The following is a 20,228-nucleotide window of genomic DNA, read 5'->3' on the forward strand; positions in this document are numbered from 1 at the left end:
TAATCAACTTATATATGTTTTAATTTACTCCTGTGACTGTATAAACAGATTTACTTAAACATTAGCACACTGTATTAAAAGTTTTTGTGTATCTCTGATTCGATTCTATGCTCTTGTGTATCTCTGATACAACTGTAATATTTAATATGTTATACAAAACAGAAAGTTATCGCTAATTCAACTCTATGATCTTGTGTACTGGGACTGTAAAATTTAATCTGATATTATACAAAACATTCTGTAATCGTTGGAGCTTTTCTCCCCGGACCTCCACTGAAAATGGGTCTTTTTGGCCCAGTAGACTTTCCCGGTAAATAAATAAAATGAAGAACGCTTGTCGAAACAAACTGCTAGTGACAGACAAAGACGCCATACTGTTAGCAGTGAAGGATAATGACTGCGCATGCGTAGTTTTCAATGCACTACAATCTGTTATTAATAGGTGCTGCCATTTTGTTGTACGGAACATTGGCCCTCATGGGAACCAGTTGGTGGTAAAACAAAGGCAAATTGTGGCCCCCAGAGGTGGGGGTGGTGGCTCTAACAGCTAAAATTGCAGACATCTTTTTAAAGATGAATAAATATGCGATACAGAGTAGCAGCAATTATTAATTCAAGTCAAAGAAGCTCTTCCATAATTCCAATATGTGTGTGGTTATTCGGTGCTTTTCACTTACTTAAAAAAGTTGAATGCTGTAAAATGCCGTACAATTAAAGGAGGCTGCCATGATGTTGTACGGCAGTATAACGACATAATTCAGGAACCCCCAGTTTAGTTTTCCCCGCCCGTTTTGTTCATGTTATCCAATAGTAGTTACTTTTGCTCGTGCCAGAAATCTCAGCTGCCAATGAGGAGGCAGTTTGGTGGGGGGTGTAGGGGGACTATTGGGGCGAGACGGGTCCACGAAGCGCGACAGTGGGAAAAAAGAGAGAGAAGTCGGTGAGTTTCAATTTTAGGCTGTAAATTAAATTGTAAACCTTAAAACTGTTCAGAGTCTGGGATGTATTTGCTTAGAATTCTTATACAATCTCTAGTCTGGCATGTGCAAATTTTGGTATAATATTTTGCCTAGTGTACGTGTGCGCGCGCGTTGCATCTGAGGGTCCGTGACTGGGAGAGGGAGGGAGAAAGAGTAAACTGTAGTAGGAATTAAACCGATTGGGTGAGGGTAACGGAACTGGATTTCAGAATGTTTCAGTATTGTTTTGCTGTAGGAGGATAGTGCGGATTCTGATGATAACGTAGAGTTGTGATAGTGTAGTGTCGGGGAAAGGGTGTAGGTTGAGGATATTTTGGGTAGTGACTACTGAAATGCCGAGCAGGCCACTAGTCTGTAATGGACCGGTTTCCTGGTAACAATCAGTACTCTTCGTGTGCTGGTAACTTTATACTGTGGCAGCAACTTGGCTGATTCAGTATACTGTATTACTGTTGCTACTATGAAACCATGCCGTAGTTCCTCCCCTTCCCAAAAAGGAGGAGCAGTATATGCCTTTTTAACGACAATGGGGTTAACGTCTCCTGCAAGTTGCATCTCATGCCATACTTCCTTCTCAAAAGTTACATCAGAACTAGCTTCCCAATGCATTTACGTGCATTTGGTTGGAAAATATTGTTAAACTGTTTATAGTGCCTGATGTTACATGCTAGGGCATAGTTGTGGTCCTGTTGCTATTTCGTAGCCATCAGGCACCGTTTGAGTGTCAGATACTGATGACGCAGTAACACTGAAAATGCTTAGAAATTCGTTGCAATTTGAGCACCCAACACCATTTTTGCACCAAGGTGTGTGTTAAGATGACTGATACTGGTTATCTGACAGCCATGCAAATGCAGTCTGTTAGTAATGACAAATGTAAATAAGTTTGTATTTTCTGCCATATAGTGTGCCATCCAGACCATAGAAATGGTAAGGATGGTTTTATTGATAATGTCAGTTCTTCATTTTACTGATATTTAACAGCTATGCACGCATCCAGCAATGAGTGCCCACCACGGAAGAAGAACTGTTTCCACGCATTTCTAAAGTCATACTATGTGTGACTGTGATATGTACGTATCAGACTATACTAAAGTAAAATAATTTATGTACTGCTATCGATGGAAGTAGTTCTTAACCATTGTGTTGGTTCCTAACAGCAGTACCTGCATCCAGAGCTGCAGTGCTGTATAATTAAAAGAAACGTCCATCAATAAGTACATAAGTTAAAACAATGCATGGAAGCATACATTTCTGTCTGCCCAGCACTCTAGCATTTATTTATATTTGTTTACCGAGTTAGTGCACTGATTAATATTGACCAGTTTCAAGCTCAGCCCAGGTGAAATACAAAACTTTCTCACAAAACATACAGAAAAGTAAGCAATAACAGTAGTTCAACATAACTGCATAGAATAACTGTTGATTTGAAGAGTTGAGGAGGTAGGGTGCAGGATGAGCAAGCTGTCTTCTAATAGGAAGTGACATTTAGATGGGTCTGTTTATCTACAAACCTGAGTGTGAGATGCTGTTGGATGCCTTTGCCAGGTCTAGATATTTGGTGTGAGCTATTTTGCCCTCATAGGTCAGTACTAGATTATTGGCACAGAGGCCCTTATAAGCCTAGCTAAGAATTTCACCCATGTTCCCACAAAGTCAGCATCTGTTTTCCCTGTCCAGCAGGGACACAGGTGGGATCCCAGGAGTATATTTTTTTGTTTTCCATCCAGTCGTCCAGGTTCCTCAGAGGGCTAGTGAAGTACTGCTTCACATGGAGAGAAAGTCTATTCCACAGATGGGGGAGTCACTGGGACACAAATCTATCCCGCCAACAAATTCTATTAATGTCACAGACCAGTTTGAGACCTTGTGTGCGGGTTGCACGAGTAGAGTTTGACTTATGGATATGCAGCAACTCCATCAAGGCTGAATCTGAGATGGCCTTGTATGCCAGACACAGGTCACCTCTGAGCAGTCTGTACGAGACTGATTAGAGGGACAGGGCTTTTAGCCTACTCTGTATAGGATAGGTTTTTGAGACCTTGGATTTTCCTGGTTGGGAACCTCTGTGGTCTTTGCAACTGCTGCATGTGCTTGGCAAGGTACATGCTGAAGGGGGCATTGTACTCGATAATGGGTCTGATAAGGGAGGAGTACAGGGATGTTATGACGACCTTGTTCTTGGATGCAATAACCTTACTTATGAGGTGGGCCATGTAGAAAGCCTTCCATACAACGGAGGCAACATAGTTTAATTTTTTCAAAGAAGCCAATCTGGTTAAGTAGGCAGGACCTGCCCTTGAAGCATCCAAATTGGGTTTGGTTTAAAATTTGTAGGTTACCTATATCCTTATTAATTCCGTAATTATACTTTCCATAGCCTTACAGATGAGACTGGTCAGACTTATGGGTCTATAATTTCTGTGGTCTGTTGAAACCCCATCTTTGTGCAAGGGAATGACTGTTGCTGATTCATTCAGCATAAAGCCTGTTTTGAGGCTGATATTGAATAATTTCTGTAGGGAGTCGGACCAGTCTTGTTTCAGGCTGAGTAGTAGGCAGCTGGCTTGTTAACCAGCCCCATAGACTGCATTCTTGGACTTAGTGTTTTGAAAAGCTTGTTCTTGGGAGATTAAAGGGATGCAAGTATGTGATCTGACAATACTGGACGGTGATGAAGTTTGAGTTGAATATGTCCACTAATTGGCTGTCCTCTGGGTTGGAGTACGAGATGTACTTTACAGTTGGTCTGCTAGGCATTATTTCTTACATTTTTAATGTAATTAAGGAAGGCTTTGTGGTTGTCCTTTGCTTGGATGAATAGTTTACCTCGCTGCAGTGGTGCAGCAGTAGCGTTATCTCGCAGCAAGAGGTTCTCCGGTTCGATTCTTGGCTGGGGTGCCTTCTCTGTGGAGTCTGCATATCCTCCCTGCATTCGTGTGGGTTTTTTTCCTGGTGCAGCGGTTTCCTCCCACATTACAAAGACATGCGTCTGGAGTGCTTCTCCCTGAGCCTCCGCTGAAAATTGGCTCGTTCCAAGTCGGACTTTCCCGGTTAACAAATACTCAATAAAATAAATAAAAAAAATAAAATAAAATATGACCTTGGTTTATTTGATCAGGATCCGGAGTTCCCTTAATTAATTTAGGAAGAGTGGTTAGTGTTCATTCTGTAGCTGTAGTAACAATACAGATCTGACCAAGTATATTTACTTGCAGGTTTGTTCTTTAATCCTTTACTTTCTTTCTATCTTCATCTTAATTGTGGCTTTTTTTACGTTGTATACAATTCTGTTAATATATTCCTAACTTAGCTGCCTACTATGACTATGTACTTTGTACTCCCAGTCTACCCTTTTGTACTCTACCACTGGTTTGCAAAGTCTTGGTTGCGCACTTATACATTTTTTGTAATTATGCTGTATTTTGCCACATTTTGTGACTTAACACAGTATTATTTCATTGTTCTGTGCAATATTTCATGTTTGATTCTTAGAAATTGTATTCTTAATTGTAAGGTAGTGGTGTAATTCTTTTAATTGTAGTAGCCATCCTGATCCAGGTTATACTTTTAAAGGGCCCTAGGACCAGTGCACCTCTTTGTTTGCCAAATGTAGGTAAATAAATCCCAAAGTATGCTTTAATTCTTACATTCATAGATGTTCGAAGGCCACGGAGTCTTAACTATTCATTCCTTACCCTCCCTCATGTCTCATCTCCTTTTCTCTGGAAGGGCTATGCCAGTTAATCCAACCACAAGTTTGTGGATGCCCATCTTTTCATCCAGGTTATGTTTAAAGGGGGATGCTCGCACTGATTAACATGCAGGGGAAAATTATTCCATAGGTTTGTGAGGTACGGGGTTGTAAGCCTGTCCCTCCACCATATTTTATTTATCTGAAGGTGAAGATTTATGTCCTTGGTTCTAGTAATGATGGAGATATTGAATTTGTAGAGATGCATAAGGTCCAGGAAAAATGGGTCTGTAATGGTGTATCAAATGAGAATTTACATATTTTCTCAGAAGTCTATATGACTCTGAATAAAGGGATATAGTTTCCAGCCTCTGTTGGTAGCTCAGGGATTTAAGGATTATGATCTTTCTGGTTAGGAATTTTGAGATCTTTCTACTTGTTTGATATGTTTATAGAGAGTTACATCTGGAAAGAAGACATTGTACACGGTAATTAGTCGGATTAATGCCAAGTATAAGGGAGTTATTCTTTACACATTGAAGGTATTCCTTTGGCAGTTAGGGGGTTGAGTAAAATGATTTCCTGACTGACATTGACATGTGATGGTCAAAAAGAGTGGTGATTAGTTAGTTCCCTGACTAAATTTTCATTATGTAATGATGTGTTGTACATCCATGATAGAAAGGTTTCTGTACCAAAAGTGATACTACACTTTTTAGCATATGCACATTTTTAGTATACCAGGAGTTTCCTATGGGAGTTTATTCTGGAGGGTTTAGGTGTCAGATGGTGATATAACAATAAGCTGCAGTTTGGAGTTGTCTGTATTCTTCGGCTGCTCCTGTTGGAGGTCACCACAGCAGAACACAGGTCTGCAGGACGAGTGGCAGTAGAATTTACTGTTCAGGTTGCCAGCCCGGCGCCCAACCTTCTTCAGAAGACACACACACACAGGGCCAATTTAGAATGTCTAGTCCACCTGCAGCATGCCTTGGGAATGTGGGAGGAAACCAAAGCACCCGGAGGAAACTCACACAAACAAAGGGAGGACATACAGACTCAGCACAGAAGGCATCCCAGCCAAGAATCGAACCAGATAACCTCTTGCTGTAAGGTGACAACGCAAACTGCTGCACCACTGTGCTGCCCAGTTTGCAGTCGTGTAAACTTGGTTAGTCAAAGGTCTTGGCTCTCTGCTTGGAGAAATAAGTAAATGCAGAAAAGGAGAGGTCCCAGCACCAAGTCCTGCATACTTTCTGATGAAGCACCTTCAACATGGCACTGTATCAGTTCTGTCTTTGAGCCAGTTTGCTCTCAGTCTTACATGTGTTGATTTCAAAGCATTTAGCTTCTGTATGATGTCAGCATGTGGAGTGGTGTTGAGGGCTTTGGCCCAGTCGGTATACACTGTGTGTGTACTACATGTCCACTGTCTCTAGCCTCTGTAACCCTTTCAAATAAATGTACCAGATTAAGTGCACAAGATGTACCCTTCACAAAGCCAAACTCTTGGGGTTCATGTCTAATAAGATTCTTTATAAAATAATGTATGAAGTCAGTTATAATGTCCTCACTGCTTTGCAGATGAGGCTTGTAAGGCTAAATAGGTCTGTAATTTACCCGTGTTGGTTGTAAGGCCACCCTTCCAAAGATGTGGCACCATTGCAGTGTGCCATTCGAGACAAAACCAGTAGCTATACTTAGGTTAAACAGTGTAAAGAGTGTGTCTGCAAGGGCATTAGTGTTGGCTAAGCAACCAGGTATATTGTCAGGTCCCATGGGGGGAACACTTTCAGTAAATTATTTTAAGAGATAATTGAGAGGGTAAGAGTCTTGGAGATTTTCGAACTCTGAAGTGAACTTAGTACTAAATTTGTTTGCAAGACTATTGGCAATGTCTGTTTTGTCAGAATAGGAAACTTCATTGTGAATTACTTTCAGAGCAATATAGAGGATTGTTTCCTAGTTCAAATATCCCTAAAGAGGGAGTTGCAGTTATTTTTGTCTTCAGAGGTCAGCCTAAGTTCATAGGCTCTTTTAGTGAACTGGATGGTTTTTTTTTTCCAGTTTTTGTAATGTTTTTGATGTTATCCTTGAGAAAAGGAGATTTGGATCTACTTGCTTTTGTTGTATAGTTTATTTATGGCAGTGGGCCACCGGGTAGTCTTTTTGAATTTCCAGTGATACTTGGTTCTGGTGGGGACTTTGATGCCCATGCACTGACCCAGCAATCAAGGAGCCTCAGTCCTCAGGCACTAACACCAGTGAAGGGTGTCTGTATAGGGAAAGGATAATAAATACACACACACAGAGATTACAGTCAGTCTGGGGATGGTTTTTCCCTTTCTCTCCAGGTCCCCAGTAAGACTCCCCCACTGACATAGCTATAGGGTCTAGATCTCATCCTAGTGGGCAAGCTAAAATCTCCAACACCCTCTGTCCTACCAGTGCTTCTTGTCTCTGCCAAAGTAGCTCTCTCACACACACACACACACACACACACACACACACACACACACTTTGAGATAAGAGTTTATACAACCACACAGACACTCCTAGGGAAGGTCGGCACAGGTTTTCCAGCTGTGCCCCTTTTACCCAGACTATATGATAGAAATCACTGCCGCTACCCAGCTAATATTTATCAGGTTTTAGCTTGCCCACTAAGCTGAGATCTGGACCCTATAGCTGTGCCAGTGGGAAGTCTTTTTGGAGAGAAAGGGAGAAACCAGGCCCAGACTGACTGTGACCTCTCTGTGCTCTTAAGGGAAATTGTACTTTACTGTGTGTGTATTTATTATCCTTTCCCTATATGGACGCCCCTCACTGGTGTTAATGATGAGGATTGAGGCTCCTTGACTGCTGGGCCAGTGCACCGGTGTCGCATATTAATTGTTTGGCAGTGGTGGGATATCCACACCACATATTAATTGTTTGGCAGTGGTGGGATAGCCACCCCACATATTAATTGATTGGCAAATACCAATTGGCTTGTAGTGGTGCGGGTAGAGTGAATTCCTGTAGCTTGTGTACAGTGATCACTGAAGGTGTTTTGTACTCTAAATCAGCCACACAGTGAATACTCAAGAGTTCAGATCGCAATTGTTTTATTTCTTTTGTTAGCTTATTCAGGGAGAGCAGGTAGCATGTCAGCAAAGCAGTATGGAAAGTTGACAAGGAGCCAGTTGGCTGAGATGTGCCATGCTCGGGGACTGGTGTATGGAAACCTAACTAAGGCAGACCTGATTGCAGCCTTGGTCACAGCTGCATCGGAAAAGAGCAACCAGGAGGAAGATCAGACTGGTAGTGGAGATGTACCACCCTCAGAGAATGGACAGCTCAGCCTTTCTGCAGCGGACTTAAAAGTCCATCTGGAGCTAAAGATACTTGAGTTGGAGGCCAGGCATTTGGAAATAGGAGCAGCTAAGAGACTGAAGCATTTAGAGAGTGAGGAGAATGAAAACCTGCTACACCTGGACGCTGAGGAAAAGGAGAGGCAGAGACCGCATGAGAAGGAGATGGCTGACTCTTCGCCAGAGTCTTGGAGGTAATGGGGAAGGGAGTAACTGGACCATAGAAGCACAAAAGTCAGTACATTTCTTCCGCAGTTTAAAGAGGGGGATAATTTTGATAGTTTCATTCATATGTTTGAGAGGGTATGTAAACAGTATTATGATGTACAAAGGCTCTGGGTACAGTTCCTGACCCCATTACTCCATGTTAAAGCTGTAACTGTGTTGTCTTAAATGTCTGACGTTGACTGTTTTAATTATACTATGGTTAAGAACTGTTTGTTAGAATTTGTTTAAGCTAACACCTGAAACGTATAGGAAAAAGTTTTGTGAGCATAGATGCAAGACAGATGAAAGTGTGTGTGAATATGTTGCTGAACTGAGCACTTATTTTCATAGGTGGGTGAGCGGATGTCGGGTCACCACTTTTGAAGGGCTGGCAGACCTTTTGATGAGGGGAAAAAGCCCTTAGCACTTTGCATGAGGATATGGTTAGCTGATAGACAATGTGCTACTACAGATGAGTTGGGGAAGAAGGGAGACCTATATCTAGCAAGCAGGGCATCCCTGCACAGGAAAGGGACCCCCGGTACTGCTGATGGTGGGCAGCACAGACTTCTCCAACAGAATTTGCCAGTAGCAGGGGAAGCCACTAGTCCAGGTACACGTCCAGGACCTAGGGTTAAATGTTTTGAATGCAACCAGTGGGGCTATGTGGCATACAGATGTCCACGGAGGCAAGGTGGGGAGCAAAAGGTGAAAGCCAGTAAGTGGGGAAGACAAAATGCCAATAGTAGGTTGTGTTGAGACAACAGGAGTACCGAACTACTATCCTGCAGATGTCCAGATAGGGAAGGATTTGGATGAAGGTAGTGCCACGTGCTTATGTAGTTGCATGCGGTCTAGGTGACAAGCATGTGGGTCTGGTAGCCTGGGGGAGACCTAGACGTACTGCTTACTTGCAGCCAGGAATGGTGAGGTGGTTACTTCAGGAAGGGAGCTACTCTGTAGCAGTGAGACTGAAGGCGAGCCCCAGCTGCTTGTGGGTACTGATGTTACCTTGGACAGAGTGGCTGCAAAGGTAGAGGTGAGTAGTAGTACCCAGGCTGACAGTGAGACACCACTGTCAGAGGATGCCAGACTTCCTGTGGAAGGGGAGCTGGGAAGGGTTACAGAGAGAGTTGAGACAGGCTCAGCTCTCAGACCCTACATTGCAAGGCCTGAGGCAGGTAGCTAGTAAGCCACTTGATTCTCAAAGGAAGGGGGATTCTGTATACTGGGACAAAGGGTTACTGTATAGAGAGTGGACCTCTGAGGGAGGGCTAGAAGGTCAGAGGGTACAGCAGTTAGTAGTGCCTAGAGCCTACAGTCTGGCACTTCTAGCCGTAGCCCACGATATTCCCTTTGCAGGTTATATTGGCATAAAACGTAGAAAGAGGCGTATTATGCAGAACTTCTGTTCGCCTGGAATTTCCAGAGATGTAACAGGGTACTGCAGGACCTGTGAACAGTGCCAAAAGGTAGGCAGGGCAGGAGACAAGGTGAAAGCTCCTTTGATGCCTTTGCCTGTGATTGAGGAGCCATTTCAAAGGGTAGCTATGGATATTGCAGGCCTCTTGAGTACCCCAAGCTCCACAGGAAAAAAGTATATCCTAGTGGTAGTGGATTATGTTACACAATACCCTGAGGGAGTGGCTCTGTCCTCCATTGAGGCAGAAAAGGTGGCAAATGCTTTGTTAGAGATTTTCAGCAGGGTAGGTTTCCCAAAATAAATACTAACTGACAGAGGTGCCAATTTCATGGCAGACCTGCTGGCTTGTCTGTGGAAGTCCTGTAGGGTGAAGCACATGAAGACCACCCCCTACCATCCCCAGACTAATGGTCACGTTGAGAGGTTAAACTCTACAATCAGGTCCATGCAACGTGCATTTGCTGACCAGTTTAAGAGGGAGTGGGACAAGTATTTGCCCCATCTGTTTTCTTGTAGAGAGGTTCCCCAGGAATCTACAGGCTTTTCACCCTTTGAGTTGCTGTATGGGCATAGGGTGAGGGGACTTCCTAGATTTAATTCAAGATGAGTGGGAAGGTGAGTGTGAATCTCACAAGAAGTCTGTTGTGGCATATGTCCAAAACCTCAGGACAAGGCTCAGGGAATTCATGGGCTTGGCCCAGCAGAAGCCCAACAACAGAAAAAGGTGTGGTATGACAGGAATGCTCGAGCTAGAGAGTATACTGTCGGGGAGCAGGCAATGGTTCTCATTCCTGTCAGATCAAGCTGCAAGCAGCTTGGGAGGGACACTACAAGGTGTTAAGAAAGGTAAGTGATGTTACTACATGGTGGAATTGCTAGGCAGGAGGCAGGGACACAAATTGTTTCATGTTAACATGATGAAACCTTAGCATGATAGGGAGGCCCTTGTGCTAAGCATTTGCAGTGGATTGCAGGAGGAGTTTGAGGGAGATCTGGTGACTGATCATCTCAGTGAGGCACAGACTGACACCTCAGTGGAAGTTGTAGCAGTGTCCCAGCAGCTGCCTCCTACCCAAGTTTGAGAAATCTGAGCAGTGTTACAGGAGTTTGGTTATATGTTCATTAGGAAACCAGGGTGCACCAACCTGGTGCAGCACCAGGTGGGTACAGGACCCCCGAAGGCCTATTAGGCAGGCCCCTTATAGGGTGCCTGAGGGAGTCAGACAGACCCTGAGGGAGGAGATACAGGAGATGTTGAAACTAGGGGTGATTCAAGAGTCCAACAGTCCTTGGGCCTCTCCAGTGGTGCTGGTGCCAAAGAAGGATGCCAGCTCCAGGTTCTGTATGGACTCCAGGAAATTAAATAGTCACACGGAGTCAGATGTTTACTGTGTGCCTAGGACAGATGAGGTCCTAGAGCAGCTGGATGGGGCTAAGTATCTTACAACCATTGATCTTACCAAGGGTTACTAGCAGGTACCCTTGACCCCCAGTGCTAAAGAGAAGTCCACCTTTGTGACTCCTTTTGTCTTGTATGAGTTCACAAAGATGCCCTTTGGGATGAAAAATGCCCCAGCGACTTTCCAGAGGCTGGTAGATCTTATCCTAGCAGGAGGGTTTGCCCTTACTTAACCTAGATGATATTGCCATTTACAGCCAATCTTGGCAAGAGCACCTTCAACATGTCAGGGAGGTGTGCTGAGCAGACTACAGAGGGCAGGGTTGACCATTAATCCCAGCAAATGTCAGGTGGGTATGGCAGAGGTCTTATACCTGGGATATAGAGTGGGGAGTAGTAAGATCAGGCCAGAACCTACCAAAGTGGAAGCCATTCAGGCATGGCCTACACCTGTTACCAAAAAGCAGGTGAGGGCATTCTTAGGGACAGCAGGCCACAACAGAAAGTTCGTCCCTAGTTATAGTACCATAGCTGCTCCTCTCGCAGACCTGATAAGAAAAAACAGCCAAATAAGGTAGTGTGGACCACAGCCTGTGAACAGGCATCCCAGGAGCTTAAAGAAGCTTTAGGAGGACCTCCTGTGTTAGTCAGTCCAGATTACAGCAAATCATTTTTTGTGTATGTGGATGCTTCAAACTATGGGGTGGGGACTGTACTTAGCCAGATTTCTTCAGAGGGAGAAGAGCACCCAGTGGTTTATCTCAGTCATAGGCTCCAGTTCAGGGATGAATGCTAAGCAGCTGTAGAAAAGGAATGTCTAGCCATAGTGTGGGTACTGCAGAAACTTCAGCCTTATCTGTATGGAAGAAAATTCACTGTAGTGACAGATCACAACCCCATAACATGGTTACACAGAGCCAGCCAGCAAAATGCTAAGTTGCTAAGATGGAGCCTAGGGTTGCAAGCATATGACATGTCATTGCAGCAACGCAGTGGGATTAACAATGCCAATGTAGATGGGCTCTAAAGACAGGGACTGGGGCAAGGTATACTCGGACCTAACCTTCTCAAGTAACATTTCTCAAGGTTCACTTGAAAAAGTAGCTTGAGGTCTCTTGGGGGGGGGGGGGGGGTTGAATATCGGTGAAGGCTGTCATCCTATCCAAATATAATTTTGTAGATAGTTCTGTCATTTTGTAAATATTAATGTAAGCCACGGGCTTGTTCTCTTAAATGGAAACAAATTGTGTTAAATGTGTAACTACAAAAATGTAACAACAGTGCACTCTGCTATAACAAAGCTGAGAAGTCAATTCTTTGTCAAAACTCGGAGCCAAGATGTCTAGATAAAGGCATTCTGCCTATTGTTTTGAGGCCAGAGTTAATGAATTTGCATGTATAATTTCATTTATTGCTCTGGTTCCTGACCAGCTGTAAGATCAAAAGGGCTGTTAACTCAGAGTCTGTTAGCCTGGGAACCAGAAAGAAATGATGTAATCTGAAATGAATCAGTGGTACTGTGTTATCAATTTAAGGACAGAAAGAATGGTAGCGTTTGGAGCATTTGTCTTGAGAACATCCAACTCGTCACTCTGCCAGCGTCTATATGTAAGATTTTAGAACTGTGTTTTCTCTTAGAAATAGGTAGGGATTAGGAAGATTAGACTAATTTTTTTCTGTGATGTCAGAACTTTTCTACTATATTATTTTACGTATTTCTCTGTGATCTCTGAACTAGCACTGTGTAGTTAGAAGTGTTGGCTTGTGTGTTTTTTTATTTATTATTAAATACTTTTAAACCTTTCAACTGTGGCTGTTTTGTGTAGAGATAATTTTAACCTCGGAGTCCATTACACGTGTATAGTGATACTGTACCAAATCACTCCAAATAAGTCTTGGGACTGTAAGGTTGCAGTTGCCATTTGGATAATAATATTGCATAGTATAATTGGACACCCTTTTATAATGGCCTTTGAGTAGCTGATAAATATTAGCTGGGTGGTGGCAGTGATTTCTACCATATAGTCTGTGTAAAAGGGGCACAGCTGGAGAACCTGTGCCAGCCTTCCACAGGAGTGTCTGTGTGGTTGTATGAACTCTTATCTCAAAGTGCGTGTCAGCTACTTTGGCAGGGACACGAAGCACTGATTAGACAGAGAGGGTGCTGGAGGTTTTAGCTTGCCCACTAGGCTGAGATCTGGGCCCTATAGCTGTGCCAGTGGGGAGTCTTATTGGGGACCAGGAGAGAAAGGGAGAAACCAGCCCCAGGCTGACTGTGATCTCTGTGTGCCCTTAAGGGAAATTGTACTTTAGTGTGTGTATTTATTATCCTTTCCCTGTATGGGTGCCCCTCACTGGTGTTAGTGGTGAGGGCTGAGGCTCCCTGATTGCTGGGCTAGTGCACAGGCGTCACAAGGACTGCTAGCTATATGCAGTTTTCTAAATGCATGTAGAATTCCTTTGTTTTTTGCTTCGTCAGGGTCAGAGGAGGTGAAGGCATAAGTCAATTTGATGTTGTTGTTAAAGAAGGATTGAGGTTGGCAGATTTAAAAGTTCCTAAAGTTTGCTGTAGGGTGGTTTTAGTAGTTTAAAGGAAAGTTTGTGATCAGACTTCACTGGGGAAAAAGATACAAGAGGAGCAGTGCAAAAGACAACCATGTTTGTAAGAATTGGGTCAGTAATGCTGTGCTTTGGTAGGTTTATTTACCAACTGCTCAAGGGGAAAAGTTTATTGAAGGGTAGTTTAAAAAAAAAGTCTTCCAAAATAATGTGCTTTTTTTGTAATAGGGAGATAATTTAGAGCACTGAGGAATCTTATCTTGTCCACGGGGGACAAAGGTGGGACCATGGGAATCTGCTTGGATGTAATATGTTTCTTAGCAAATATGGAGACTGCACCACAGTTACCATTGGGTCTGAAGGCTAAAAGTGCAAAACCCTGGTGTAGAGAGAGTTCTTTCTTTACTCTTAAATCAGATCTCAATAGCTACACAAGCACAGATGGTTTCCAAATGCAGGAGTGCATCAGTATCAGGTAATTTATTGTTTAGACTTGGCATTGGTAAGATTTACGGTAATGTGATCCAATTCCAGGATTCCTATGTTAATTATGCTGGAATGTATTTCAACTGGATTCTGCCTTAAAGGGCACTAGAGGCAGCAAAGGCTTTGGCCAGTGTTGAGAAGCTTTAGAACAAGAGATGTAGGCCAGTCTTAGTGAAGCAGGCTGGACTGTCAGCATCTCATCCCATGCTGACAACATACTGCATCCTTCTGGAGTGTCACCAGCTATTCAACTATTTATTGAAGACAGATCACTTTTCTTTATAGCTAAGCATTGTTCAAGATGAACCAAGGCTTCGATTTTAGACTGGTGTCTTACCCAAGTTTGTAACATCCATGCAAAGTTTTGACCTGTCTGCTTGTCCCTTAGGGTTTTACGTCTTGAGTCCTCAATCTCCATGTGTACAGCTACCATCTTGTAGTCATATTTGGCAGGAATAAGGACCTTTTAATTTAAGAGATTCTAGAGCCTGAAAGACCAACTCACTGTTGCTCTTTCCTTGTCCATCTTTGAGTGATGTCAGTATGTCTGACAGTAGTCACCTGTCACTAAAACTGTCAATCACAGGTGAGCCATTTATACACTATAGTAGGCGATTTGGAGTATTTTTGCTTAGGGTGCTTGCCTGTATATGGGACTTATGCATGTGGTGGATGAGTGTTCTTATTTTTACTGACAATCTTGTTTCTAAGAGGCTTTTTAAGAGTGATTCTTTTACAGCCTTGGCATAAGGCATTTGTTAGTGAGAGATTATGGTGGAGGTATACATGTAGCTCACAGGGGCAGGTTTTTAGATGAAAGAGAAGTTTACAGCTTAATTGGGTATTTGCACCTCTCACATAGGAGTTTATTGTTGAGTAGGCAATTTGTTCACTATCTAGTACACTAGCTCTGAAAGGCTGATAACAGATGTGAAACAAGCATGCTGACCTTCCATTTCATACAGTCCTTAGATGTTTAGATGAGTAAGTGCAGCAGTGTGTGCATATAATTATGATAGAATGCACACAATATATAGGTGTTTCACCAGTGATTGGTATTTTTGTCCCAGCTGCTGCAGATTTAAAAATAAGGTGGAAAAGGGAGCTTAATACTTCTGTGTATTGCATCATGCACTAAGTGGGTAAGAGAATAAAATATAAAAGATTTCAAGATTTACTATTTAAAGTGGATGAAATTCACAGTTTGATATTCTAGTGCTTTCTACTATGAGCAAATGGAGGAGACTTAAAGGAGCTTCCAAAAGCAAATTTATAGTAACAGCAGGCACCTCATTAAGCCAGAAGGTTTAAAAGAGCAACACTTGATCAGCTTGATAGACGCTCTGTATTCTGGGTTTGTGTTATACAACATGAGGGCAGATGTATTTAAAGAGCTTAAGGGAAGTGACTTTAAAAAATTATACTTGACAGCAGCTGGAGAAAGAGGAGAGGAAAGAATTTTGAAGCCAATGTTTTTATGCTGTATCTAATTTGTTATAATTATTTAAACTGCAGATATTTTTGTTTTATTTTTGAAGATTATTAGAATACATTTTAAGAACAATAATTTTACAGTCTGGAGCTTTTCTCCCCAGGCCTCTGCTGAAAGTGGGCTTCCTACCAGTCTGACTTTCCTGGTAATCAAATGCCAATAAATAATAAAGAAATTAATATAAGGGATGGACAACTGGAAATAAATTTGGTTTAAGAATGCAACAAGAACAGGATAGAAGGCTGAGAAAATTCTTCAGACACTTTGTTTTGTTGAATGTCCTGGAACTGCCTTAAAGTAATTGCAGATCCTGAACTAGCCTGGTTCTTTCTTCTCTCACAAGAAAAAAAAAAATAATTCCATCAGTTAGACCAATTAAATGGCAGAGTGCAGTGCTAAAAAGTTCAACCAAAAATAACATAGTACGTTAAACAACTAAAACTTATTCTAAATGTAAATCATCGGACAGTATTTATCTTGCACGTAACATATATATCATGTTCTAGCTCACTGAATTACTAAGTATAATTGTATTAGAGTAAGACAATATCACAAGACCTATACGAGGAAGTGTGAAAACCAATTAACATATGGTTTTAAAGGCTAACTCCGTGTATTTGTTCATAGGTTCTTAGATTAGTACTTGGCTAATTGCCGTTGTGGGCCATTGCAAGCCTAGCCAATTGTCCCATATGAGAATCAAACTCTTTACTTTGTGCCTGTAAGGTAAACACTTTAAGCATTATGCCAGCCTCCCGTTGTTGCAAAGGTTAGAATTGTTGCATTCCATGTCATGTGGATTTCATATTTCCAACATTTTCCTGTTTCCACTATGCCCTTAATTTATTATGAACTATTGAGCATTTGGTGAGCAAAGTACTTTGCTTGTACTTGGCCCCAAGGGTTTGTCCTTGATGTACAGTCAGGTTCGGCCAGTATACCTGTCCTGTGTAGACAAGCTAGATTATATACAGCACTGGAATAAAAAGATTGTTATATTCCTCTCACAGCTCATGATGTATGTTTTTTGTTCACCCACAAGCTCAGATTGTCAAATAGATTAGGAAATCATTAATATACCCATTATTGACCTGTTTCTAGTGATTGAAAATCATAGCCAGTAAGACAGATGATATCATATATATATCCAAAGTGACATAATGTTGCTAACTCCAGGACCAAATTCATTTGGGATACCAAATAACCAAAAATGGACATCCTCCTCTGGGGCACAGAGAATCCTACTTTTCCATGTGATTTTTGTCTGTGATCAAGTGTACTAATGGCTGAATATTAGTGCATTCCCACATCGTATGAAAATAGCTTGAATAGCCCCAAATCTCCAACAATCCCCAGTCTTATCCTTTTCATTAGATCTAAGTAAAATGGGGTTACATCAATTTTGTATAGGTGCACTGTGACAGAAATGGAGGGGGTTTATAGACTATCATGCAAGGACTTTCTTCATTCCCTCCTTGTGCTTGAGTAGTGTAGGTGTTGTCTCTTGTGGTGCAGTTGGATAGTGGAATCCTGACTGTTGAAGATAACTAGAGGGTATAGTTGTTTCTGTTTGCTAGTTCTGCACTTCTCCTCCAACTTGTGCATTATAGTACCTTTTCTATGTGAATGTGTAACCACAGTTTGCTTACCACCTGTGATTTTCCTAACCACCAAAGACTAGATCTGGAGATATTGGCAAGTGGATTTCCCTGTTATGCGAGTTCTTCATAAATTGATTGTGTTGGATTATATGTGAGTTCTTCATGAATTGATTGTGTTGGATTATCCAAAACATACATAAACAAGACTGTATTTTTTACAGCCCATGTATAATTTCATTATCAGTTTGTTGTTAGCCTGTAACCTGCACCCAGACCAAACTTGAGAGACCTTGTTCCAGTTTGTATCCTTAAAGTTACAAACATTTTCAAACCCCCTTGGATCTGGATGTGCTCTGGAGAGTTTGAGAGATGGCTTCCCATATGTGCATCTATGCACAGTGTGAAGAGGTCATTCATGCCATCTGCACTGGTTGGATTTGGCATGCTTATAAGGGGAGGAGAGATGAAATTCCTATGTTTGTAACCCTGACTATTTTGAATACATCTTGACTCTATCCAAAATCTTTGTCAGAAAGAAAAAAAGAATGGCCAAGGCTGTAGTAAGTACAAAATGAGATTTGGAATGTACATTAATCTACAGTTTAATAACCTTTGGGCCTTCATTTCCCTTCTTGATAAAGCTTTGATGATTTAACGACATAAGCTCTCTCGTTAATGTTTCAAGTTAATTAGCTAATATTTTAGCAAATATTCTTGTTTCTACATCTATCAAGGTGATAGCCTGTAGTAAGTTGTTTTATTTTGATTTTTTAATGGTTTTGGATACAAGTTCTAGTCTACAGTGCTTCCTTGAAAAAGATCCAAATCTTTCACCTTCTTAATTCATATTAATTTAATGGAGCAATTAAATAATTACTCAACATTTTATAAAAGTTGGCAGACTGTCTAGGCCTGATCTGTTGTTGAATGGCCCTACTACTTTATTAGGGCTTGCTATCTGGATGTTGTAGTGAGAAGGATTTGCTTTAAGTCCAACTCTGTCATATATATACACAGAGCTGTAAATTGTAGTAAATTTATTTTATGTATTTTTTGTAAGATTGTAAAATGGGCCCCAGGCTCAGTTGGACTAACCCAGGTTAACACATGTCAATAAATAAATATATATGTTATATTGTTGTGTACCCAGCATTTCATGCTCCCCTCCTGATGGGAAGTATATGAATGCATGAATAATATATTAATTTCCCTTGGGTCAAAGGTGACTTCCTCTGGGTTTGTGCAGATTTGTGAAATATGAAGTTCTTTTGCTCTGTTCTGACATTTTTTTAATATATTTTACCCAATATCATAATTTGTATTGCTCCCATTTGTTGTATAAATGATTATAGAGTCTTGTATCTCTTTAAACTAGTTAGCATTTACAAAAATAAGATAATACTCAAAAAATACACTAAAAAAAATACTCAATCTCTATTTTTACTCTCTTTTATTTATTTATTTTTTTTTGAGCTTAAGATCTAACTCCCTTATTCTTAATCCTGAGTCTAAATGTCTGGCTTTGACATTCTGTTTTCACCATGCGCTAATTCTAGATTTAAAAGTGATCCATGTGTGGTTCATGCTGTAAATGGAGGAGGATTGGCTGCTCCAGTAGTCATTTTTTTATCTAGGATCAGTAACCACTACTTTATCATGGTCCTTTAAATAAGAGTGATCCGATCGCTGCAATACAGTATGTGTCTTAACTTGATCAAATACTTGTGCAAGCATAGTTGAATTATGGTCCTATAACGTTGCTTGCACAGTAGGTATTTAATGTAGTTTAGGCATAAGTTTGTTGGCAATCCAAAACATTTCTAATCTGCTGGCAGTGTTCACTTGGTAACTTCTTCATCTTCTTTCGGCTTTTCCCGGTTAGGGGTCGCCACAGTGGATGACCTGTCCGCTCATTATTGGCAGTGGAGCTTTTACAGTTTCGAGTTGCCAGCCCGGTGCCCAGCCTTCATAGAAGGTGCACACTCCACTCACACCTAGGGCCATTTTAGAGTGTCCAATCCACCTGCAACATGTCTTTGGGATGTGGGAGGAAACCCACGTGACCACAGGGAGGACATGTAGACTCCACACAGAAGGCACCCCAGCTGAGGATTGAAACAGAGAACCTCTTGCTCTGAGGCGACAGCACTAACCACTGCACCACCGCAGCCACCCACAGTGTTCACTTGGTGACTAATATAGGTAAATTCTTTGCTATCTGTGCTTCTAATTCTCCAACCATGTCCTAGAACCCATTCTGAGCGAATTATTTCATCGCATTTGTTGTGTCCCGCAGAGATGCAGTCAAGCCAAGTATGTATAACTGAGTTAACCCCACCTTCTGAAAATGTGATCCTTATGATGAATATGTTTTTCCTTTAGTCATCAAAAGAATCTTACAGTGGGCGCTGTTGTCTTTGTTTGGCCCATTAAAGCTTTTAACCAGATCCCCTCTGTGTCTGTTTGTATTTCAGTATGGTCTGTCTTCCATCATTAACCTTGTAGCATTATTAACCCCCTACCCTTTGAGGGATGAGTGTATAAGGATTACAACCCCTCTCTTAGTTTATTTGGTACTAATCTATTACGCTAAAAGTTAATACAGTTTCCTTAATGTGTGTCCATTTTTTTTCTTTTAAGTTTTGTTACTAGCAAGTACACTTATTTGTAATTTTTGAAGAGAGATCCATTTCAGGACAGCTTTTTTTTTTCAGAATAGTTATACACCTCAACCTGTAAAAGGAAGAAATCTGGACAAAGCCCAAAAATAGGAACAGATTGCTCTTAAACTTTAAAAGTTGCTAATATAACAGAATTTGTGTTGGCATGCATTTTCTGAAAGTTTTGAAGTCTGAAACTCAAATGTATGTTATTTAGTGATTTCAATCCCCTTTGTCAGAAACCACAAATTTTATGAGGAACGGATCGAAAATACAAGGCAAGAATTTGAAAATGTGGACGTTTGAGAGGTATGGGAGTGACTGACATACCTTTTACATCCTGTGTAGTTAGCAATGTAGGTGTGAGTGTGGGA

General features: G+C 41.5%; 1 protein-coding gene across 1 annotated transcript in view; it reads left to right on the top strand.

Moving 5' to 3' along the window:
- The first annotated feature begins 858 nt into the window (after positions 1 to 858).
- Positions 859 to 20,228, top strand: part of DAXX (death domain associated protein) — an 894,338-nt gene continuing 874,968 nt past the window's right edge. Inside the window, exon 1 of the mRNA XM_044083553.1 lies at positions 859 to 940. The gene's annotated coding sequence lies outside the window, so the exon portion shown is untranslated. The remainder of the gene's footprint in view (positions 941 to 20,228) is intronic.

Source organism: Protopterus annectens, chromosome 9.part0, assembly GCF_019279795.1.
Source record: "Protopterus annectens isolate FY-2018-M chromosome 9.part0, PAN1.0, whole genome shotgun sequence".
NCBI lineage: Eukaryota > Metazoa > Chordata > Ceratodontiformes > Protopteridae > Protopterus > Protopterus annectens.